The sequence below is a fragment of the Notamacropus eugenii genome, chromosome 5 (genome assembly GCF_028372415.1).
Source record: "Notamacropus eugenii isolate mMacEug1 chromosome 5, mMacEug1.pri_v2, whole genome shotgun sequence".
NCBI lineage: Eukaryota > Metazoa > Chordata > Mammalia > Diprotodontia > Macropodidae > Notamacropus > Notamacropus eugenii.
The window spans coordinates 296,593,516-296,619,552 of record NC_092876.1 but is presented as its reverse complement, the minus strand read 5'-3'; the positions used below and the strand labels follow the sequence as shown (position 1 = coordinate 296,619,552).

At 37.4% G+C, this 26,037-nt stretch overlaps 1 protein-coding gene across 2 annotated transcripts in view; it reads left to right on the top strand.

Moving 5' to 3' along the window:
• Nucleotides 1-26,037, top strand: part of THSD7B (thrombospondin type 1 domain containing 7B) — a 1,192,820-nt gene that overhangs the window by 330,509 nt on the left and 836,274 nt on the right. The window contains exon 1 of one of the 2 annotated variants that reach the window (XM_072613205.1): nt 8,924-9,223. The exons of the other annotated variant lie outside the window; for it this stretch is intronic. The gene's annotated coding sequence lies outside the window, so the exon portion shown is untranslated. Of the gene's footprint in view, nt 1-8,923; nt 9,224-26,037 lie in introns of those variants that run through there. 2 annotated transcript variants of the gene reach the window in all.

The window sequence follows — 26,037 nt, the reverse complement described above, 5'->3', positions numbered from 1 at the left end:
TGTTTCTTTCAATCTTTGCCTATAAAATGCTACCCTTTCTTTAAATTCTGGCTTCAGTGGGCTCCGTGGAGAGCCCCCACTTGAAGTGATCTCCATGTCTTTTGAATCTGTTTGTATTATTTATATGGAACTTACCTGGTGGTCCTTGTACGGAAATCGCTTGTCTGTTACCTCCATGTATTTGTATAGACAATTTCCCACGCCTAGAATACTTTCCTTCCTCATTTCTTCCTTCAAGGCTCCATTCAGGAAAAATGCATATTGTTGATGAGGGTTTCACTTTCTTCATAAAACCTTCCTTGATCCACCTACTGATTAGTGATCTCGCCCTCCTCAGTTATTCCTAAAGATCTCTCCTTAGACCCCTCTTTGATCCTTACCTTATATTACGTGTATCATGACTTGTATCCCCAGTGAAATTTTTTTCATTGCTTCTTGGGGACAGGGACTGTTTCACTTTTGTCTTTTTATTTTGTGCACCTAGTACAGTGACTCTCACAAAGCAGCTGCTAACTGAATGGATTTTTAAGTTGAATTGAATCTTCTTAGGAATTGTAAGCTCATACGGAGTAAGGTGTATATCTTATATATTTCTGCATTTCTGACTAGCACCTGGGATGCTGCCTTGCATTTTGGAGTCACTTGACAAAATGTGTGTTTAGTAGATAACATTCTGTTAATAAAGAACAAAATGAAGAGAGGAAATCTTCTAGGCCAGACATTTTTAAAGGCAAAGTTCTCTCTGTGTGATTTGGTTTCCTTTGTAAGGAGGGGATCCTATTACCTATAAGCAGAGCATATATTTAGTTTACCCCTCTTATAAGTAACATATCAATGAGTATTAAGTGCCTACTATGTGCCAGTAGTGATTGGTTACAGTGAATCCTTTACACTTATATTTGGTTCTTTTTGGTGATCATACACATGTTTGGCCAGAGCAAGGTGTATGTAATGTAGGGTCAAAGTTTGCATTGCTCTTTGGATAAATATGACTCACAAAAGGATTAAATCTATATCTCATGCCTGATTGGGACCTTACTTTCTGATTACCATGTTAGATGATGAGAACCAATCAGTGAAGAGTGAATTATTCCAGTATCACCAGTTAGAACGGGTTAGCAGTTGGCACTTGTGATGCAGCGCCAAACAAACCTTTGTTCCATGTGTATTCTCCTTGACATGTTACTTTCTGAAAGAGCACTGCAGAAGCTGGAAAGTCTACGGCTCTCAGTAAAATTGTAGAGCATCTGTCTTGGGCTTTCAAATTTGAAATCTGGTTATGACATCGATTTATTTTTCTGGCTGCTCACAGACTACAAGTAGAAGTCTAAAACTTATACTGTGAGCTCCTTGAAATCAGAGACTGTTTTTTTTTTCCTTTGTATCCCTAGCATTTAGCACAATGCCTAGTACATAGTTGTGACTTAACCAATTCTTGTTGACTAACTATAGCTGAAGAAATCTATCTGAAGGGTAGTGGAAAGATAAAAGAGCCTGTTTGAGGGAAAACAGTGAAAATGAAGAAAAGGCCCATAGAGCTTCCAGCAGAAGCTCTAAACTGGAAGGTATGATTCATGGACACTCTACCCCCCATTTCCTCAACACAATAACAAATAACAATAGAGGACACTATTGACATTTTTCTGCTCTTAATTTAAATGGTTTGTTTACTTAGGTGCTGACTGCTCTATTCAGCAGAGGCTGTTAACTTCTCAGAAGAGTAGTTGAGCTTGGCAAGGCATATAGTACATGGCTCTTATTTGCTTTTAAGATTGTTTTATTAATCTTACCTTTTTTGTATCATTAGGACCCTCAGAAATACAGCTAAGTAATTTTTTATCAAGCAATAAAGTCTTTTATGTGACAGCACTGTGCTAGCCACTGGGGACAAAAAAACAATAAATAAAATGATTTTTATTGAAAAGGAGTTTCAAATATCAAATATCAACTAGGTGCCAACCTGATGATCCTTACGAGACATTTTTCATTTCCTTCATTTTGGTCCCAACATTCTGGGTCATAGACCCAGAAAATCACACACCTAGCTGGAGGGAATCTCAAAGCCTATCTGGTCCAACCTACACATTTTACAAATGAGGAAACTGAAACCAAAGAAGCCCAAGTGAGTTTCCCCAAGGTCACTGTAAGCATCTAAGACTGGATTTGGACCCAGGTTGTGTGACTCTAAAGCAAGTTTACCTTCCAAAGTACTCAGCTTTGTCTAGAGACATAGCCCTTCCCTTTTTACTTATATAACTTTTGCATGTTGAAAATACACATATTTGATTTTGAATCTTCATCAATGTAAATAAACTAATTGATTAATGAATAAGTATTGGACACACTCTTTGCTGTCAAGAAGATCACGTTCTAGCCAGGAGAGACCATGTTTTCACATAAAAATAACCCTAAATGTATATGAAGAACTAAGCATAAGGTAATTTTGGCGGGCTGGAAGGCATTGGGAGGTAAAGGGATTCAGAAAAGCTTCACAGAGAAAGTGATGCATGAGCTGAACTTGGAAAGAAATGAGAGATTCTAAGAGAAAGAATGAAGAAAGAATGCTTGCCAGGCTTGGGGGGTGTGCTTTGTGGGAAGGGGAAAAAACCAGTGCAAAGGCCCAGAAAAGGGAGAGTATTACAAGCAAGCAAGGAGCAGAAAAGGTCCGGTTTTGTTGGACCGCAGAGTATGTAAAAGAGAACAATGTAAAAATGTAAAATAAAGTTGGAGAAGAAGGTTGGAACAAGGTTGTGAAGGGATTTAAATGTTAAATGGAGGAATGTGCATTTGCTCTTGAGGTAATAGAGAATCCCTGGAGTTTATTGAGGAGTGGAGTCACGTGTTCAAGTCTATGCTTTAGGAAAATTACTTTGGTGATTATATGGAGCACAGATTGGAGAAGAGAAATCTGAGGCAAGGAGATCAATTAGGATGATATTCCAATAGTTTGGGCAAAAGTTGATGAACCCCTTGAGTGGCAGAGGGTGAGCAGAGGGAAGAGGATGGATGGAAGAAATGTTTTGGAGCAGATTTCTGAAGAATCATGAACAAAAGAAACCATTTTTTCCTGGCTAGAGAATATTTTTTACCTTCATTATTATTCTTCTTGAAACTAAGAAGTTCAGACCTTTATAAGTAAGTTCTTTAATGTTAATTCTGCCTCTATTTTGCTATATGTGATTGTGTATGGGCGTGTTTTTTTAAAGTTACAATCTTTGAGTCTCTATAAAGGAAAGAATTTATATTTTTCCAACAAGCCTTGACCTGATGGGAGGGAAGGTGAGAAATCACAGATTTTTTTTTTTCTGTTGAAAAGAAATATGGATTTATCTGGCTGAAGTGCTTTCAGCTTCTAACAAGTTGTATCTAGGGAGTGCTTTTTCTCACATGTTCCCAATTGTATGACAAGTCAGTACAAATAGTAGAACTCATATAAACTGCATAGCATATGGAAAGTTTTTATAAAGGGTACATAGAGGACATTAAAAATAACTTTGAGTCAAGAAGGGTATCATAAGACAGGAATGATGGACTGGAAGAATCTGTTTGGTTATATCATGGATAAGAAGGATAATCCTAAATGTTATTTAACTCTAAAGGAAAACTTCTTCATTATGAAAAAGAGATGAGATTTTTTTCTGAAGTTTTAACATAAGATCAAAATTTGATTAATATTCTTCATTCAATTGCATTTTGGATGAATGCTGGACATATGTAGTCGATTCTCAAATTTGTTTCAAGGGGCTACATGTATTAAGGGGCTTCATATAAAAATGGCATTCAGTTAAAAACCACACAACAACATTTCATAGTTTTGAAGTTTGGAAAGTAGAAAGGGACTGACATATTTTCTCGAGGAAGTTATTAAATATCTTATTAAAACCTCCTAATTTGGAGGGGCAGAGCCAAGAAGGAAGAGTAAAAGCAGGGACTTCCCTGAGCTCTCCCCAAAAGTTCTCCAAATACCTGTAAAAATGACTCTAAACAAATTCTAGATCTACAGAACCCATAAAATGACAGAGTGAAACAAATCCTCAGCCCAAGACAACATGGAAAGTCTACAGGAAGGGTCTTTCATACCAGGCAGGGAGCAGAGCGCAGTTCAGCATGGGCTGCACCAGCACAGACTAGCCAGAGTAGGCCTCAGGGGACTGAATCATTGATGGCTATGGCAATTGCCAGACTTCTCAACCTACAAATGCCAAAAAGGTCATTGGGAAAATTTTGAGGTGCTTGGGTGAAATAGGAGCACATAGTCTGGCCAAGTCCATCCCCAGATTCTGGTAATGGGGGTGGTGGCTCTGTCAGCTGGCAGAAGTAGTGACAACAGCAGCAGCAGCTGCTTCCAGAGCTCTGGGCCCAAAGACAGTGGGGGATTGAGTGCCTGGTGCAAAATCCCTGAAGCCTGGGACAGTACACTCACCCTCCCCACCCCCAACTGGAAGCAGAGTTCTACCTTGACAAAGAGTTAGAAAGTCAAGTGTTTGACTGGGAAAATGAGTAAACATTATAAAAGAACTCAGACTATAGAATCTTACTTTGGCAACAAGGAAGATCAGGGCATGCAACCAGAGGAGGAAAACAGAGTCAAAGCTTGTCGCGGGCAGGCGACGACCACCGACCACCTTCGCGATCCCTGAGAGCGAGGTCTTCTCTCCACTCCGCACACCACGGCTTCGGACGTCTCCGGGCTCCCTCCCGGGGAACAAGGGAAAGGAGCAGTAATCGAGCAGAGACCAGAGTAGGGTAGAGCAAGCGTTTATTTGGCGCGTCTCAGTCCAGTCCCCCCGAGCTCCCTAGGGCGTTGTCTTATATACCTTTCTCTTTCAGGGTCCGTCCCGGATCCTCCCCAAGGGTGAAGCCATCTCCTTTTATGGTGCCTCCCCAGCACCCGTTCTTGGCTGCCACGTGGCAGTTCCGGGTTCGGGCGGGTCCCAACACCAGGGTGTCTCCTACCCACTTAGGGGGTCCGTTCTCGGCCCCTCACAAAAGCTCCTACATCAAAAACCTCCAGGAGGAATATGAATTGGTTGCAGACCATGGAAGAGCTCAAAAAGGATTTTGAAAATCAAGTAAAAGAAGTAGAGGAACAATTGGGAAGAGAAATGAGAATGATGCAAGAAAATCATGAAAACTGAGTCACCAGCTTGCTAAAGGAGACCCCAAAAAATACTAAAGAAAATAACACCTTAAAAAATAGAGTAGCCCAAATGGCAAAAGAAGTCCAAAAAGCCAATGAGGAGGAGAATGCCTTAAAAAGTGGAATTGACCAAATAGAAAAAGGAGTTCTAAAAGCACGCTGAAGAAAATAATTCCTTCAAAATTAGAATGGAACAAATGGAAGCTAGTGACTTTATGAGAAATCAAGAAATTATAAAATGGAACAAAAAGAATCCACAAATAGAAGACAATATCTCATTGGAGATGCCACTAACCTGGAAAATAGATCCATTAGAGAAAATGTAAAATTTATTAGAATACCTGAAAGCCATGATCAGAAAAAAAAGCCTATACATCATCTTGCAAGAAATTATCAAGGAAAACTGCCCTGATATTCTAGAACCAGAAGGTGAAATAGAAATAGAAACAATCCACTTGATCACCTCTGGAAAGAGATACTAAAAGGAAAAGTTGTAAGAATATTATAGTCAAATTCCAGAATTCCCCCAAGGAGAAAATATTGCAAATAGTCAGAAAGAAACAATTCAAGTATTGTGGAAATACAGTTAAGATAACACAAGATCTAGCAACTACTACATTAAGGAAATGAAGGGCTTGGAATTTGATATTTCAGAGGAACTAGGATTAAAATCAAGAATCACATACCCATAAGAACTGAGTATAATCTTTCAGGGAGAAAATTGAATTTCAATGAAATGGAGGACTTGTGAGCATTCTAGATGAAAAGATCAGAGCTGAATAGAAAATTTGACTTTCAAAAACAAGAATCAAGAGAAGCATGAAAAGGTAAACAGGAGAGAGAAATCATAAGGGACTAACTAAAGTTGAACTGTTTACATTCCTACATGGAAAGATGATATGTGTAACTCATAAGACCTTTCTCAGTATTAGGGTATATGGAGGAAATAGAGAAACAGGGAGAGAGAGAGAGAGAGAGAGAGAGAGAGAGAGAGAGAGAGAGAGAGAGAGAGAGAGGAGATGGATGGCACAGGGTGAGTAGATATCTAAAAAATAAAATTAAGGGGTGAGTAACATATTAGGAGGAGAAAGAGAGAGCTAGAATGGGGTAAATTATCTCACGTGAAAGAGGCGAGACAAAGGTTTTACAGTGGAGGGGAAGGGGGGGAAGGTGAGGAGGAATGAGTGAACCTTACTAACCTCTTTGGATTTGGCTTGAGAATGGAATAATATATACACTCAATTTGATATCTTACCCTACAGGAAAGTAGGGAGAAGGGGATAAGAAGAGGGGAGGATGATAAAAGAGAGGGTAAATTGGGGGAGGGGGTAGTTAGAAGCAAAACACTTCAGAAAAGGGACAGGAATGGAGGGAAAAATAGTTTTTCACAACATGACTATTATGGTATTGTTTTGCATAACTACACATGTATAATCTATCTTGAATTGTTGCCTTCTCAGTGGGGTTAGGTGGGAAGAAGGGAGAGAATTTGGAACTCAAAATTTCAAAAACAAATGTTAAAATATTGTTTTAACTGGGAAATAAGATATATAGGCAATAGGGGTATAGAAATCTATCTTGCCCTTAAAGAAAGTAAAGGGGAAGGGGATGGGGGTGGTAGTGATAAAAGGGAGGGCAGACCAGGGGAATGGTTATCTCATGAGCAGGATATGGAGTTGATAACATCAGCATAATGTAATCCAGTAGACCATACGTAGACCATAGTAGACCAATTCTCATTGAGCATTGGTATTCACGGAAAGAGAATGAACTAAATATGCATATATATATATATACATATATATATATACATGTATATATGTATGTATGTATATATATGTGTATGTATGTATGTATTTTTTAAAGAAAAGCAGAAGAAATTATCCTTTCAGGATATGTACCTATAGTTTCTCTTAAAGTATACCTCCCATGCATTTTTTTTCAGACAGAGTGCATGTGCTTGAACATGAATCTCCTTATTGATGCTTTCCCTGGGAACTGGAAAGCATCACTGACCTCATTTGCTTTTCTACTTTAGGACTACTAAAAAGTCAATCATTTGAGGGAGAACTTGAGACCTGAAGTGCTGATTCCTTCTGTGGTCATTATTACTCCATTTCCTTGAACCATGCCTCTTTACATGTTTACCCAGTTGTACCTGATATCCTTTCCACTCCACTCTGCCTGGCATAGTATCTCTTCAACTTATTTTTTTTTCCATAGGAGATACCATGGTATGCTGGCTTTGGAGTCAAGGAACCTAGGTTCAAATCTTGCTTCTATAATCATGTGATCTATAAACTATATGACCTTTCTCAAGTTATTTAACCTATTGGACCCTGCTTCCTTGTCTGTAAAGATGAGGAGACAAGACTCAGTGGCCTCTAATATCCACCCAGCTCTAAATCTAGCATCCTATGATCCTATATTATCATGGCTTTATTCATAGGGACAAAGATGACACATAAGGCCCTTGGGTCATCAAATGGGGCAGAGCTATTATCTCTCCTATATCAAAATGTCCTCCATTTATTCTGTCAAAAAGGAAAATGATTGGAATAAATGAAAGCACTAGAATGTTGGTTATTTTGTGTTATTCTTCCCAAAGCTATTTACATTTAATAAGGGCATCTCCTAGGTTAGTCCTTGGAAATAACATGTTTTAATGGAAAGAATACCATACCTGAAGTCACAAAGGCCTGGGTTCAAATCCTATGCAACTAAACTATGCAACTTTTAGGCTATATCTCATTGGACCCTCTCTAGAAAACTTTCTGATCTAGAAAAGGGGTTTGGACTTGATGATTATGAAATACCTTCCATTTTTAAAGACATAAGCATCTTTGAGGGGGCATTTTCAGGTTCTTTTATAAGTAGGTGGAGAAGATACTGTCAAATGGAAGGAAGAGAAAAAGGAAAGGAAGGTCTTTAAGAATGCCTCTGATCATACTAAATTCCTGCCCTGTGCTTGTCCTGCAGTGGGAAACAGGTCATAAATCTCTATGAAAAAATACAAGAGACAACCAGACCACCACTGAATTTGCTTTTTCAGTGAGCTAATGTCAAGACCTTAACTGAAACCCTCAGATAATTATTCTTCCCAAAAGAAAAAAATTTCTTTGTCTTCTAAGAAGGGCAAGAGAATGAGAGAAAGGCAGCAGAGACAGTGAGGAAAGGAGGAAGTTAAGGACAAGAAAAAATCATGACCAAATTCAATTGTACACTCAAGAATAAATGAGTGTGTTCAGTGTAGGAATGAGAGTCTGATAAAGAACTAGGAATAAATGTTTGCAGCAGGGATAATACCACAGGAGAGGGATGACCATTGCCCAAGCAGTACCAGAACTGTGAAGGGGAGGTCAAAGGGCTCCTCTCTGCTGGATTTCTATTTACTGTGAAACTAATAGAGGATAAGCAGAGGCCTTCTGAAGTAGTCACATGGAAAGTCTAGCATTTTGACTTAGAATATCCGTTATAATCTACTTTTTATATTAACTACCTTTAAGAAGCATGTGATATATATAGCCTTTTTCTTATGGGGTGGGGGAGGATTTGGAAGAATAATTCAATGGAAGCATTCTGTTTTAGTTCTCTAAGTTTGTTGAGAATCCTGTGCAGAGCATTATCCTTCATGGTATATTTCCACCCTGTAAGGACTCTAGCAGCACAGCCTGGAGTTTTTGTGTTTGGCCATCCCCTGTTGCTCATTCCCTGGTTCTGGGTCCATTCTACTAGACTGCAGTGAAAAGTTCATATCTGTAACTAGCAACAAAGAGAGCCAGGGTTTAGCAGCACTATGTGGGATCTTTTACCTCCATTTCTTATTGCTACTGCCACTAGGAGAGACCAGGTCAAAGAGAAATAATGTAGTGTTTCACTCCCTAAGGGAATCTCTGGTGTGAACTACAAAGGCTGGACAAGGATAACAAATGTGTTGCTGTAAAAAGGGGAACAAGAGCTATGGGATAGCTGGGGCTTTCAGTCTGGATCTCAAAACCTGCTGCTGGCGGAACAGAAAGGGCTGATCACCCCCTTGTTATTGGTGAGCTGTCAAGAAGGAGAGTGATCCAATAATTATATAAGGTACTTAATACGTGATGGGTAATGTACTCTGAACTGGAGAAAAAGGAGAGAGAGATTTTGAGTCATTCTGAGGACAATCCTTTTCTAAAAAAAATCCACAAAAATATTAACTCAATGCTTATTTACATTAGGAAGTGTGGATGTAAATGATCACAATGCTTTTGTAAGATTTCAAAATTAGCATTAAATCAAGATAGGAGCAGCTTAGTGACCTGTTTGACAATACAAAAAGAGGTGATAGTTACAACTAGAATTTATTGTATGTAAATGGAAAATGAGTGTTCTGAAATTAAATGACTGTATATCACATAGGAATTATTATTTTTCAGATAAAAAAGTATATAATAAAATTAAGGCAACACAAATAACAATGGACATAGTTGGCATGGAAAGGTCTGTGAAAAGACAGGCATACTCACATTCTGTGAGCATAACTGTGCATTTGACCAACTGTTTGGGAATTATGTGAGAAAAGTCATTAAAGTTTTTATGCCCTTTGACCTGGAGTTACTCCAATGGCATATATTTCAAGGAGGTAAAAGACAAAAGGAAAGTCTTTATATATGCCAAATAGCTATGGTGGTACATTTTTTGGTAGGTAAAAAAAAACAAAAAACTACCCCCAAAAACAACAGCAACTTAGAAACAAAGTGAATATTGGGGAATGAGAAAACTATAGTATGTGAATACAACAGGAAAACATTGTTCCATAATATGTGATGACTATAAATAATTTTAAAAAAATAAAAACAGAAACAAAACGTGGATAGATTAGTATGAACTTCACCAAATACTTTTTAATTTTAATGCCTTCCCTCTTTTAATTGTTTCCTATTTATCGTATATCTAGATTGCTTTGTATATATCTTTGTTTGCATGTTATCCCCTCCATTAGACTGTCTTTTGCCTCTGTTTGTATCCCTTTTTGCACTGCTTAGCAATAGTGCCTTGCACATGATAATAAAGTGAATAGAACCAGGAAAACAAAATATACAATGATGGCAAATTCATTAACTCAGCGGAAACCGGATTCAGAGTGACTGTGAGACCAGGGTAGGTCCTAGAAAACATGATCAGACAGACCTATACCCCTGAATGCTCTAGATATGGATTGATGTATGTGTCAGACAGGGTCACTCGATGGATTAGTTTTGAGTGGCTGTTTTTCTTTGTGACAAGGAATAAGTCACTGAACAGAGTCACCAAAAGGAGAGAATCTAGATGTATAATGTAAAACAAAACAAAAAATCAAAGGTATCTTTAAAATAAAAAAAAACAAAAACAACTAAATACAATATTCTTATAATTTATATATGTTTGATGCTCATAAGGGTGAAAAAAGTTTTATTTTATAGAATGCTATGTAGTAATAGTTTAATACATTTTAGATAATTTGATTATTTTATCTAAATTGTAGCAGTTTTCATTGTTTTGTGTGGAGGAGAAGCAAGGATGCTTTTCTGCCTTTTGTGATGGTAGAGACTATGTTATTAGGTTTTGCGCAGCCAGGAAGAAAATTAGAGGGGAGAGAAATTCTGGTATTATCATCCAAGTTGTTCTATTGAAAACAGGGTCCATCTTAAATGCACCATTCATTAGGAAGGTGGTAATATTTTTTTTTTTTACCTTTTCATGATCATGAAGGATATATTTTCTCTTTATTAGCTCCTTGGGGGTAAACAAGGGATAATGCAGCTTACATTAGTGTTTAATGCTGAGATGTCTTGCTCATCCATACCAGGAGGTTAATAAATCAACTGGCCTTCATAAACAGACCTGTTCATTATGTGTTGCTGCAGAGTATCTGATTTGGCGTAATGCTTCTGAAGTGGCATGTGGAGTCAATAACATTATGTCCTAAAATGAGAAGAAATGATTACTCTGAGGTAATTCACTTAGCTTCACCTTCATTGTGTGGCCAATAAAATGGATACTGTCGTATCCTGAAATTAAACACTGAGAACACAGCACCTTTGGAATTGTATTTAAAAATCTGAAAAGATACAGGACATGATACACATAATGTCCTTTCATAGGTTTGTCAATTAATATAATGTTAAATTATTTGCCTAGATAATTTTTTTTTTACCTTTACCACCCTGTACTTTCATATTACCCTATAAGCTTTGCTGTACAAATTTTTGTTGTTGCTGTTTTTTTTCGTAAAGGTACAACTACACACCACTATTTTTTGCATGTTCTCATATGTTTTTATAGCCATCTCTATTGGTATTGAAAACAAAGTGATCCAATGCATGCGTTCTTTTTATTTTATGTTGAACCTTCTTTCAGTTTGTGTCAAATTTGAAGGTGTTGCCCATATGCTTTGAGGCTTACAGTCACATAGAATCAGAAAGTTGCATTTCCTTAAACTATTAAGCTGTGAATCTGGAATTAGAGAACTTTTCTTTTGCTTTTATAAATTTGAGAGATGGAAAAGATATTAATCTCTTCATTGGGGTAAGATCCAATCCAACCCAACAAACAATCATTTAAGTAAGTGGCCATTATGGGCAAGGAACTAGGTTAGGCTCTGATATATGATCAACACATCCTGTGTTCAAAGATCTGTCATTCTACTGGGTCACAAAATAGTATGTACCTTCCTATTTTTTTTTCCAAATAGGCTGTCAGCTGGACTTCAGGTTAGAGACCAGTCTTGGAGAAGAAGAGGCATAATATTAACATCACTGAGGCTACAGAAAATGAACTTACATCCTAAATACTTATAAAAAACCTATATATCTCTATAATTATTTTAAATGTATGAAATAAACCACTTAGGATTGCAAAAGAAAACAATTCTAATGAAATGCTGTTATCAAAATTTTTGAGAGTTCATAGACCTCAGAATATTTCTTACTTAATTACAAAAAGCAGTCATTTTGCACACCTACAAAATAGTTTGTAGAACATTAAATATAAAAGAATAGCAGCAGGATAGAGACTTGGGGCAGGTTCATCTGTGTCTAAGTCCCTTTGAAAAAAATGAACTTAACACCAGCAATGGTATTAAACATCATTTGAATGCCACCACATCAAATACTCATGAGCTCTAGGCTCTCAAAATATAGACTCCTATTGAGAGAAATCAAAACCATGTGGGAAAAGGAAAAAGAACATATCATCCCTGTGGAGCTGTTTGTCACCAGTTATGTTTAATGTGCTTTCAGGGAGCCTGAAGAGAATGTGCTTACTGTTCATCTCTATACTTTTATTTATTTGATCAATTGTTTTAAGTTGTATCCAATCTTTGTGACCCCACGTGGGGTTATCTTGGCAGAGATACTGGAGTGGTTTGCCGTTTCCTTCTCCAGCTCATTTTACAGATGTGGAAACTGAGGCAAACAGGATTAAGTGACTTGCCCAGGGTAGCTTATAAGTGTCTGAGGTCAGATTTGAACATGGGTCTTCCTGATTCTAGGTCTGGTACAATATCTGAGCCACCTTAGCTGCCTTTATTTATTTACAATGTAAGGTACTTGAGGGCAAGAATTGTCTCACATTTTTCTTTGCATCTCTAGTACCAATAGCCATTCCTGGTACATAGTAAGCATTTAATGCTTTATTTTCCATTATTTAATTGTAAAATTTGTTATTTTGTCTACTTATATGAGGGTTCATAAAGCTTTAAATATAAAAAATAATTGCAAAATATCAAAACATAAATGATCACCTCTGAACTACTAAACTGTCAGGTTAGTGATGGTCCCAGGTCCATCTCTATTGATCTATCAATCAGCAAGCTTAATAAAATTCTTATTCTATGCTAGATACTGTACCAAATGCTAGGAAGACAAAAGCAAAGCAAAGAAAAAAATACCAGTTATTGCCTTTAAGGAAGTCGTGTTATTGGAATGAGAGAGACAGCATGCACAAGTACATACCAGATATGTGGAATCATAGAGGGAAGATTATCTGAAAGGGGAAGGCACTGACATCTGGGAGAACCTTCTGCAAAAGGTGGCCTTGGAGCTGAGGCTTAAAGGAAATGAGAAATTCAAAGAGGTGGAGGTACACAGGGGGAGCATTCCAGTCACAGGAGACAACCAGTGCAAAGGACTGACAATGGAAGGTTATGCTCAAGGAATGGCTGATGTGGAAACTGACTCAAAGAGAGGGTAAGTGACTTGCCAGGGAGGGGGTACTTTGGTTTGGAAAGACAGAGAGAAGGTGAATGGAACTGGAGGGGCGTAGAGGTCAAGTTCTTAGCATAGTTGGGTAGCTAGGTGGCATAGTGGATAGAGTGCCTAGCCTAGAGTCAGGAAGACTTATCTTCCTGAGTTCAAATCTGGCCTCAGATACTAGTTGTATGACCCATTGTATGACCCAGAGGGTCATTTACCCTCTATTTGCCTCAGTTTCCTCATCAGTAAGTTGAGCAGGAGCAGGAAATGACAGATCTGTATTTGTCCAGTTTTGTCCTGGACTCCACTATCTTTGCCAAGAAAACCTCAAATGGAGTCATGAAGAGTCTGACATGACTGAAAAACAACAGATTATTAGTTCTTAATAATTATTGTTATAAAAGAGAAGGCTGTGATCCCCAAGGAAAAACAATGATGATGATGATAGTGATAATAATAGTAATATTGACATTAATATTTTGCTAGAGGAGGGAACAGAAAGTCTTATGAACTTCAAAGCCAAAATCTTCCTTTCTGATCCTTCTGACCATTACCTCTGATTTTGCCCTAGGGCCAAGGAGGACTAGATTAATCTCTTACGTGCATGATGACCCTTCAAATACAGCTAACCTTTGAAAGGTTCACAAAATCAAAGTATCTCAGACTTAGAAGGGATCTCAGACGTGATCTATGTCAGTCCAGGCATGACCCCTCTCCTCATTCCCCTTCCCTCCAAATGGCCATTCAGCCTCCACTTTAAAACCTACCTATGGAGGAATCCAACCCCACATTTTAACTGTAATTGTTAGAAAGTTTCTCTGTACAGTGAGCCCAAATTTTCTTCTAATTTCCACCCTAAGTTCATAGTTCTACCCCACTGGTACAACCAAAACAAGATGAATGCCTATTCCATAATGAATCCCTTCAAATACGTAAAGACATCTATCATTTCCCCATAAAGTGTTCTCCAAGAGTACCTCCAAACTATTCCCATCTACTGTTGTCTCCAGTCAAATTTAGAAAAGAACCAGATAAAGTACACAACACAGGGATGGCTAGGAGACGAATTGCTAAATAAATAGGGGTAAGTCTGCGTGGAGTAGTGGATAAGGAGCTGGACCTGGGGTCAGGGAGAACTGAGTTCAAATCTCAGCCTCAGACACTTACTAGCTTTGTGACCCCAGGTAAGTCATTTACCCTCTGTTTGATTCAATTTCCATATGTGCAAAATGGGAATAGTGATAGCACCTGCCTCCCAGGGTTGTTCGGAGGATCAAATGAGACTAATATTTGTAAAAAGCGCTAAGTTCAGAGCCTGGCACATAGTATGCAATGTTTTTGTTGTTGTTTTCAGTTATGTGTGACTCTCTGTGACCCCATTTGGGGTTTTCTTGGCAAGGATATTGAAGTGGTTTGCCATTTCCTTCTCTAGCTCATTTTATAGATGAGGAAACTGAGGCAAACAGAGTAAAGTGACTTGTTCAGGATCATACAGCTAGTAAGTGTCTAAGGCTGGAGTTGAAGTCACAAAGATGAAGCTCCTGACTCCAGGCCCAGCACTCTATCCACTGTAACATCTAGCTGCCTCAGTGCTTATTCCTCTCTCTCTCTTACAGAGCAGCCAGGCAAGACTATAGTGAGAGCTGGTTCTGGTGTCTGGAAGACCTAAATTAAAATTTTGCCTCTGGTACTGATTAGCCATGTGACCCAGAGAAAATCAATAAGCTCTGGTGCCTCAGATGTATCTTCTGTAAAATGAAAATATTATCCTACTTCCAAAAATGAGATATTTGCAAACCTTATCCTGCTGTATAAATGCTATTTTTATTTTTATTTCCCCTCTTTTTTATTCATTGTTGTAGAGAATAGCTGTGTGTCTGTGTGTGTGTGTGTGCGTGTGCGTGTGTGTGTGTGAGGAGAGAGAGAGAGAGAAAGAGCAAGAATGGTAGTTGCATATAAAGGTAGTTTAAAAACAAAAGCTATCAATACAATTTTTTTATTAATTTATTTAAGTTTTCAACATTCATTTCCACCAAATTTTGAGTTCCAAATTTTCTCCCCATTTCTCCCTTCCCCCACCCCAAAACACCGAGCGTTCTAATTACCCCTATCACCAATCTGCCCTCCCGTCTAACATCGATCCCTTCCCTTGTCCCCATCTTCTCTTTTGTCCTGTAGGGCAAGATAACTTTCTATACCCCATTACCTGTATTTCTTATTTCCTAGTTGCAAGAACAGTACTCAACAGTTGTTCCTAAAACTTTAAGTTCTAACTTCTCTTCCTTCCTCCCTCCCCACCCATCCCCATTGGGAAGGCAAGCAATTCAATATAGTTCATATCTGTGTAGTTTTGCAAATGACTTCCATAATAGTTATGTTGTGTAAGACTAACTATAATTCCTACCATCCTATCCTGCCCTCTATTTCTTCTGTTCTCCCTTTTGACTGTGTCCCTCCCCAAGAGTGTTGACTTCTAATTGCTCCCTCCTTCCATTGCCCTCCTTTCCATCATTCCCCCCACCCTGCTTATCCCCTTCTCCCCCACTTTTCTGTGTTGTAAGATAGGTTTTCATACCAAAATGAGTGTGCATTTTATTCCTTCCTTGAGTTGAATGTGATGAGGTAAGCTTCATGTTTTCTCTCTCACCTCCCTTCTTTTTCTCTCCACTGAAAAGTCTTTTGCTTGCCTCTTTTATGAGAGATAATATGCCCCATTCCATTTCTCCCTTTCTCCTCCCAATATATTCCTCTCTCACCCCTTAATTTCATTTTTTTAGATATGATCCCATCCTATTCAACTCACGCTGTGCTCTGTCTCTCTCTCTCTGTCTCTACATGTGTGTGTGTATGTGTGTGTGTGTGTGTGTGTGTGTGTGTGTGTGTGTAATCCCACTAACTACCCAGATACTGAAAAAAAGTTTCAAGAGTCACAAATATTGTCTTTCCATGTAGAAATGTTAACAGTTCAACTTTAGTAAGTCCCTTATGATTTCTCTTTCCTGTTTACATTTTCATGGTTCTCTTGATTCTTGTTTTTGAAAGTCAAATTTTCTTTTCAGCTCTGGTCTTTTCATCAAGAATGCTTGAAAGTCTTCTATTTCACTGAATGACCGTTTTATCCTCTGAAGTATTATACTCAGTTTTGCTGGGTAGGTGATTCTTAATTTTAGTCCTAGTTCCTTTGACTTCTGGAATATCATATTCCAAGTCCTTTGATCCCTTAATGTAGAAGCTGCTAGATCTTGTGTTATCCTGATTGTGTTTCCACAATACTTGAATTGTTTCTTTCTAGCTGCTTGCAATATTTTCTCCTTGATCTGGGAACTCTGGAATTTGGCCACAATGTTCCTAGGAGTTTCTTTTTTTGGATCTCTTTTAGGAGGTGATTGATGGATTCTTTTAATATTCATTTTGTCCCCTGGTTCTAGAATCTCAGGGCAGTTTTCTTTGATAATTTCATGAAAGATGATGTCTAAGCTCCTTTTTTGATCATGGCTTTCAGGTAGTCCCATAATTTTTAAATTGTTTCTCCTGGATCTATTTTCCAGGTCAGTTGTTTTTCCAATGAGATATTTCACATTATCTTCCATTTTTTCGTTCTTTTGGTTTTGTTTTGTGATTTCTTGGTTTCTCACAAAGTCATTAGCCTCCCAACTGTTTCATTCTAATTTTTGAAGAACTATTTTTTTCAGTGAACTTTTGAACCTCCTTTTCCATTTGGCTAATTCTACTTTTCAAAGCATTCTGCTCCTCATTGACTTTTTGAACCTCTTTTGCCAATTGAGTTAGCCTATTTTTCAAAGTGTTATTTTCTTCAGCATTTTTTTGGGTCTCCTTTAGCAAGTTGTTGACCCGCTTTTCATGATTTTTTTGCATCTCTCTCATTTCTCTTCCCAATTTTTCTTCCACCTCTCTTACTTGATTTTCAAAATCCTTTTTGAGCCCTTCCATAGCCTGAGCCCATTGAATATTTATTTTGGATGTTTGTGATACCTTGACTTTTATGTCTTTCACTGATTGTAAGCATTGTTCTTCCTCATCTGAAAGGATGGGAGAAGATATCTGTTCACCAGGAAAGTAACCTTCTATAGTCTTATTTTTTTTCCCTTTTTGGGGCATTTTCCCAACAAGTTACTTGACTTTTTGGGCCTTTGTCAAGAGTAGGGTATACTCTGGGGATCTGTAAGATCTCAGTTCCTCCAAGGTGGTACAATCAGGCGTATACTCTGGTCTGGGATCAAGTAGAAATTTTTGTGCCCAAAATCTAAGTAATAGAGTTTCCTCTTCACAACCACCTTGCCTCCAGTTCTGCCAAGACAGCACTAGGGGCTGAGATTCAGATAAGCTGCGGGGCAGGGCTGCTATTCAGTGTAAAATAAAGATTAGCTGCTCATATCTCTCAGGAGTATTAGGTGGGGGCAAGGCCTCTACAGAGGGTTGAGGTAAGAATCAGCAGCTCAGTGCCCCCAGGGGTTTTATGATCCAACAATGGATGCGGGCTGCTGTGGGGGCTGCTGTGGAAGCTGCTGTTGCCTGAGGCTGGAGCTCTGGGAAGGCCCTTCTCCCTTCTCAGCCTGCTGAAAAAACCCTGCCACCGACCTTTCGCACTGTGGGTTCAGGGATCTGTGAACCACTAGTACTGTGACTGGGGATTCCGCCCCTGTGGCCTGCTCATGTCCTCCTCCCAGAGTGGCAGCACCACATGGCCAAGGCTGGGCTGGGCTCTGCTCAGCGTTGGGTGTGACAGACATTTCCCGTTGGCCTTCCAGGTCAACCTAGGCTGGAAATCTCCTCCACTGTGTTGTTCTGTGACTTCTGCTGCTCTAGAATTTGTTGAGAGTCTTTCTTTAGAAGTATTTTTATGAGCTGTGGGGGTAGAACTAGTATATGTGCACCTTTCTACTCTGTCATCTTGGCTCCACCCTCAATACAATTTTTTAAAAACCTCTCCAGTCTCCTCATATTCCTGGTCAACTTCTTTTGGGTTTGCTATAATCTGTAAAAGGTCTTCCCTGTATACAGTGCCCTGAAGATATTACTCCTATTGTAGTCTCACCAGGACACAACACTGGGTAACTATTACTTTCCTTATTTTGGGCATGGGACAACTCTTGCATACTAGGATATCATTGGTTTTTTTCTCATCTTGTCATATGGATGACACATAAGGGGTTTTGGTCATGTGCACTAAAACTCCTAGATTTTTTTTTTCTTCTTGAATAATTGTCTAGCTACACTTCCTCTGGGCTATCCTTTTAAAATTGATTTTAAAAAATTCAGGTATAGAATTTTGCATTCATCCCTTACGTTTCATTGTATTCAGCTTAGCTTATCATTCTAGCCTGCTGAAATGTTTTATTTTTTTTCTGGTTACTGACCTTTAACACCTAAATTTTAGCTATTTCCTTCTAGATTTTTGCAGCCAGAAAATTTCACAAGCATGCTGTCAATGCTTTGTTCCAAGTCACTGACAAAAATGTTGAGTTGCATCCAGGGCCAAGCATCCTGGGATGCTTGATTAGACTTCTCTCCAAGATGACATTAACCCATGAGTGGTGACTTTTTGGGTCCAGATATTTGAATAGTTGTGAACATGCCTCATTATTATCATATAATTCATATGTCTGCATTTTGTCTACAAAGATATTATGATAGATTTTGTCAAATACTTTGCTTAATTCTTGATAAACCATCATTCCCCAGTCACAGCATTTCCCATTTTAGTAAACCTGTCAACAAAGAAAATTAGTTAAACCTGGTATGAGTGATCTTAATGAAAACATGCCAGCTTTTAGTGTCTCTTTCCCAATGTTAGCAAACCACTCTGTCAGGCTGGCAACTCCTCACTTTCTCTTAGCCCCATTTACCGCCCCCTCCGTCCCATACCCAAACTTTTGCCAAGGCCTGTTGGTTTGATCTTCATGACAATTCTTGTGTATCACTTATTTTTTTCTCTGAAACTGCCACCACCCTGGTACAGGACTTCATCACCCCAAGCTTAGACTATTTCAATAGCCTACTGATTAGTTTTCCTGCCTCAAGTCTTTCTCCATTCCAATCGAACGTCCACTCAGCTGACAGAGTGACCTTGCTAAAGAATGTCTAACCAAGTCATTCCTCGTATCCACTACCTCCTTCTCCCTGCCTGACTCTCGTGGGTACATATCACCTTCAAGAGTACTATAAAATCGTGTTTTGCATTCAAAACCCTTCACTGTGCTCCCTCCACCCCCAGCCTCTTCTAGTCTTCTTGCACCCTAACCCTCCTCTCTCATTTACCTTTCAATACTGACTCCTTTGCTATTCAACAAACAAGACACTCCATCTCCCAACACCAGTTTTCGCTGGCTGTTCCTGATGACTGAAATGCTCTCCCTCTCTCTCCCTCTGGATTTCTTGGCTTTTTTAAAGTCCCAGCTAAAACCTCATTTTCTACAGGAAGTTTTCCCAGTGCCACTTAATAACGGCACCTTTCCTACATTGGTTATCTCCAATTTATCCTGTATATGTTGTATTTGTACATAATTGTTGTCATGTCATGTTCCCCATTATACCCTGAGCTCCTTGAGAGCAGGGACTGTCTTTTGCCTTTCTTTTTTATCCTAAACACTTAGCATATTTCCTGAAACATAGTAGGTGCTTAGCAAATGCTTATTGACTGTATTTTTTCAGATAGCCCCTCTAAACTTTTTTGAAAATTGAAACATTTACCTTTCTCTGGATCTGTAATGCTTTTCCTCTGTTTTGAGATTCTCAAAGCTTAATGATAATGACTGATAACTTTCACCATTTCTTTCCTTACCCTGGAATATAAGCCTGATGATTTGACTTAATTGAAGGTATCCTAGGTGCTCTCATAAAATCATGTTACTTACCCTGGGTTCTAATTCCCTATCAATCATTTTTAATTAATGCAAGGATCATTTTAGTTTGGAAAAAATAAGCAAAGTTAGAATTATCTTGTCAGTGTCATTTATTATCTTTTTACTTATCCTAAGCATTCTATTTTTTCTTTGATATTCCTCTTGCTCCAACTTACCTTTTTTAATTCTCCTTTTTATTACCTTTTAAAATTTCCTTTAGTATTCATTTCAAGTCTTAGTTCATTGAGCACTGCTGACACTATTCTAAAACGTTTATGCCATACTTCTGCATTATTACTCTTCCTTAACCTACCCTTGCTTCCATCTTTATGTGGGTGTCTTTTTCAAATCAAATGGTTGTTAAGTTCTGTTTTAACCACCTTGTTTACTATAAACAACTCCCCTTCCCCCTTTTAAGTTCAGTATTTCTCTTTGTGGCTTCAGAATTTCATTCTAGAACCCATCACACTCCTGCCACTTTCCACTTTAGAATTTGGGGTTCCCCTACACTTTCTCTGAATGTTTTGAAACCTACTTTTCTACATCTATAAGTCTGTCCAACTCTGTCCAATTTTTATCTCTAAAGGTAACAAACTCTGAAATGAACTGGTTACTTTCCCTCAGTTTCTACTTTTGTTTTGTTTGATGTTTTTCCAAGAATTCCCCTGAGCAAATTTGTTGTATAGTTATTAAAAAATATATGTTTAAGTTTAGACTTGTAGGGTATCAAATTTTGTCTTCTTTTTACATTAATGTCTTTTGCTCCTTTTCTGGAAAAAAAATCCTCTAAATAAGTTAATTTCTTTATCAGAGAGATTCTTCCCATTATAGATTTTTAAAAATTTCTGAAATTTGATAGTTTCTTTAAAATTCTTCTCTGAGAACCTAATTTATGAATTTGTATATTTCTTTTCAACCATTCTGGATATTTTTTGTTCTGTGCTCTCTGGGAGGTTACCAGATTCTGTCTTTCATCAGATATTATTGGTTTACTTATATTTTAGTTAGGAAAACTTTGTATTCTCCTTGAAATTTTATTCCTTCTTTCTTTAGGTTTTAAATTCTTTTCTATTGACTTATCTGCTTATGTGTTATACTTTTTTTTGAAGTCTTTTTGCTTTTAGATTTTTTGTTATTAAAAAAGCATCACTGTCATTTAGTTGTTTTGTTTGTTTTGGTTTTTTTACTTTCCTCATTGGCTCCTGAACAGATTCTTGAAGCTGTACTGAAAGTCATTCATCACTTGACTGATTCCACCTGGATTTCACCCTCTTCAGGCTTGTCAATGTGATTCTTCCTTCCATTCTCATTTACAGTCAGCATCTGCCACTTTTTGCAGAGGATGTGGGTATGAGTGAGGCAGTGTGAAGAATATTATTCCCCTATATTATTATTATTATTATTATTATTATATTATTCTCTTATTCCTCCCCTTGTCTCCTTACCTGGTACACTGGGAAATCAAGTGACTTAACCAGGGTAGTACAGTATATGTCTGAGATGATTTTGTTGTTTCTAGTCATTTCAGTCACATATGACTCTTCATGGCCCCATTGGGGGTTTTCTTGGCAGAGGTACTAGAGTGATTTGCCATTTCCTTCTCAAGCTCATTTTGTAGATGAGGAAATTGAGGCAAACAAGGTGAAGTGACTTGCCCAGAGTCACACTGAAGCTAGATTTGAATTTAGAAAGATGAGTCTTCCTGACAATCATACTCTGTCCTCTGATGTGATATAACCTCTGAGGTGATAATTGAATCCAAATCTCAGTTACTCTAAGGGCAGCACTCTAGCCAATGTACCATTTTGCCTCTATGATCTTAAAGATTTAATTGACATACATATATTAAACACTTACTAGAATTAGAAGGGAACTTTAGGATACTTCAGTTCAATATCTTATTAGTAGATGAAAAACAGGCAAGTGATTTGCTGATGGCCAAAATCTAGGTATACCTCCTAGATCAACATCTCTCATTATATGATGAGATGAGCTCTGGTTGGACACATGAAATTGTTTTCAAGGTTGACATCATAAAGAAATTAGAGGCAGAAATCCATCAGATCCATGGATGGGGAATAGTGCATAGCTAAATGGAGTAGAGAAGATCACAAAAATAAAATGCACAATTTTATTACACAAAATTTAAAACTTTTGCAGGAACAAAACAAATTAAAGTAAAATTAGAAAGAAATTAGGTAAGTGGGGAGGGGGAATCAACTTTGTAGCAAGTTTTGTTGGTAAGAATATCATTTCCAAGATAAACGATGACTCATTCAGATCTATAAGAATAAGATACATTACCCAATTGATAAATTGTCAAAGTATATGAATAGGCAGTTTCCCAATTTAGAAATTCAAGCTATCAACAGTCATATTTTTTTTAAAGTTCCAAATTAAACATGTGATTTGGATTTTGCACTGGAAAAATGTACATTAAAGCAATCTTGAGATTCTATCTCACATCATTCAGATCAACAAAACTGGCAGAAAAGGAACATGACAGATGTTGGAGGGGCACATTAATGCACAGTTAGTAGAACTATGACTTTTACCAACCATTCAGGGAAGCAGTTTGGAACTCTTCCCCAAAAGTTACTAAATTATATATACTTTTTGACAAAGTAGTTTTACTAGTATTGGTTCTTTTATGTATAAGTGAAAAACTAGAAAGTTGGGGAGTGTCTATCAATTAAGGAATGAATGAACAAATTTTGATACGTTAACATAATTGAATATTAATATGCCACAGGAAACTATGAAAGGAACAGTTACAGTGAAACTTAGAACAACTTGTGGGAACTGATGCAGAATGAGCTGAGCAGAACCAGAAGGACAATTTATATAATAACAATAACATAGATCAAATAATTTTGGAACTCCTAAGAACTCTGATCAATGCAATTACAAGTCATGATTCTTAGAGCTGGTGCTTGAAGATGACAGCGATGTGATAGTCTCAGGGTAAAGAAGGAGTCATATATTATTGGATTTGGCCAATGTAGAAATTAGTTTTGCTTAACTATGTATATTTGTTGGACTGATTTTCCTTTATTTTTCTTTCTCAATGGTGGAGTGTGATGGGAGGGAGAGAAAGTCAGCTTTTATTCATTAAAAAAATACACACACAATTTAACAGAAAAAAAAGAAATCGATTAAAAAAATAAATTACTGGGATGACCTTTGATAATAGACTCTAAAAATACTCTTTGTTCTTTCTACAGGTTTTTCAAGTTTAGTCTTTTAGATTTTTTTCATAATCTAGACTGGAAAGTCTTGAAAGAATTGCTTGTTTTTTAAATATCTGAGTTAATCTTCTTAAGGAAATATATACTTGTAGAATACCACTTCATATTTTAAATTCTAAAGGCAGGTTGCCCTAAGAATAGCCAAGTAACTATTACATCCTTACGTAGATTTCTTTTCTTTTATTTTTTTGTAGCCAAAGGGAGCTTTACTGACACAAAAGCAGGAGGGCTTAAGATTTAGCCAGGAGCTAAGCAAAGGCCCTTGCTTAGATTTCTTGATAGCTCTAATAATTTAATAGGTTTATCCATAACTCCGACAATGATATTTTGAATACCAACCATTGGCAAGGTCCTTTATGACATTAATTTCTACCAATTTGATACTAAGCATTTTAATGTGATTTCCATATGTTTTTGTCTTAGAATATAATATTTATAAAAATATATATATTATGTGTAATATATATATAATTAGAATATAATTTTCCTTAGAATATAACTTTCAATACTTAAAATATCCTCTTCCATACTTTCCCCTACCTCTTTGAAGAAGTGAGGTAGGAGTCCACGGGTATAGTACATGGTGTATTGTATCACTGTTGGTTGTTTGTTTTTAGTTTTGTTTTTGTTTTTGCTGATTTTTTCTTATCCTCCTTTTTAAACCTGTTTTTCTTTTCCAGAATTCTCAGTTATAAAGGATGGTTCTCTGGGAAGGGGGAACAACAGGAATAAAGGAAATCAGTGATATAAAAGGAAAAGATATCAAAGAAATCCCTTTGAAACATTCTTTTATTAATATCTTCCTTTTAAAGTTTTTTCATCATGTTATAAGGGAAGTAGTTTGATGTAGTGGAAAAAATCCAGGATTTTCTGCCAAGACATAGATTCGATTCCTATCTCTATTACTAACTATGTGACCTTGGACAAGTAGTATAAATTCCCTCATTTTCCAGAAGAGTAAAATGAGGGGTTATGCTTTAGGCCTTTTAATGTCCCTTTCAGTTATAAAATTCAGTGATTCTTTTAGTAGGCTGCATTATGAGCCACTTTTATTGATGTTAAAGGACAGATTTTTGCCTTAAAACCTCCTGAAGCAAATGCAAATTGGATTGAGAGCACAATTTAGACTTCTAAATTTTTAGAAAGTCTAATTTAAACTCGAAACACTGATGATTAATGTGTTCTAGCCCATCAGGGTGGTGATTGTATTCACTTGTAAGTGTAATATAGGGAAATTCCTAATTTGGTTTGCCATGGAGTCACTTCTGCCGGATTTTCTAGCTGCTGGTGACCAATAATTTGTAATTAAAAATTATAAGTAACAGTGGTGTTTTGTTTTTAAATCACAAACATCTATCTGAAAAGATTAAGAAAAGTACTCACTGCATGTTAGAATATGTCAAACCTAAACATGATCCTATAGATAGATACTGGAAATTTGCCACCTATGCTTATGTTACGGTACAAGTACAAATTTCAATCCAAGTATACACAACAAGTGCTGTCTAAAGGGATTTTTCAGACTGTAAACAAATGAAAATAGGTTTGGCTACTCTTAAGTCCAGTGGTCTCTTTCTTTAAAGTGAATTAGAATAGTCTTTTTTAGCAAAAAGCATCCTTTTGGTGGCCACAAATGCTTTTTTGAAGTTATAGTTTTTTAATGAAAATCCTTTGAGTTCACCTATGAAACATAAAAGAACTTTTTGAAAAAGGAACACTTCCAATCACATTTTTCTTAATTTCTTCATTACTTTAAAGGTAAAATGTTCGATTATTTTATGCCATACATTTAATAAGAATTTATGTACTGGGAGTATAAATATATGGAATAACTTTATATTTTATTGAAAAAAAATGAGATATTTCTCAGAGAGCTCCCTCTTCTTCCTTCCTGATCTTACTTGACTACTCAGATGCCTTCTGCTCCTATTTCCTCCCTGACCTTTGTCTCACAGGAAAAAGTGGCTATCCTCTTTGCCAAGGCAAACCCTTCTGCATCCACAAGTGATCCCATTCCATCCCATCTTTTCCAGCAAAGTGCCCCCTCTGTCATCCCTAATTTCTCACTTAATTTCAATATTTTCATTTCTAGTGGCTACTTCCCTGCAAATTTACTCATATCTTTGTCATCACAAAACTCTCACCTGATTCATTCATCCCTACTAGCTATTGTTCCAAATTCTTCCTCCCTTTTGCAGCTAAACTTATTGAGAAAGCTATCTACTCTCAGTGCCGACAGTTCTTTCCCTTCATTCTCTTCTTTGCTCTGTATGGTTTAGCTTCCAAACTCATTATTTGACTGAATATGCTCTTTCCAAAGTTTTTTTATTATTCAGTCATGTCTGACTCTTCATAACCCCATTTGGGATTTTCTTGGCATACTGGAGTGGTTTGTCACTTCCTTCTCCAGCTCATTTTACAGATGAAGAAACTGAGGCACACAGGGTTAAATGACTTGCCTGGGGTGACACAACTAGTGAGTGTCTGAGGCTAGATTTGAACTCAGGAAGATGAGTCTTCCTGACTCTAGGACCAGTGCTCTATCTACTGCATCACCTACCTGCCCCTTCCAAAGT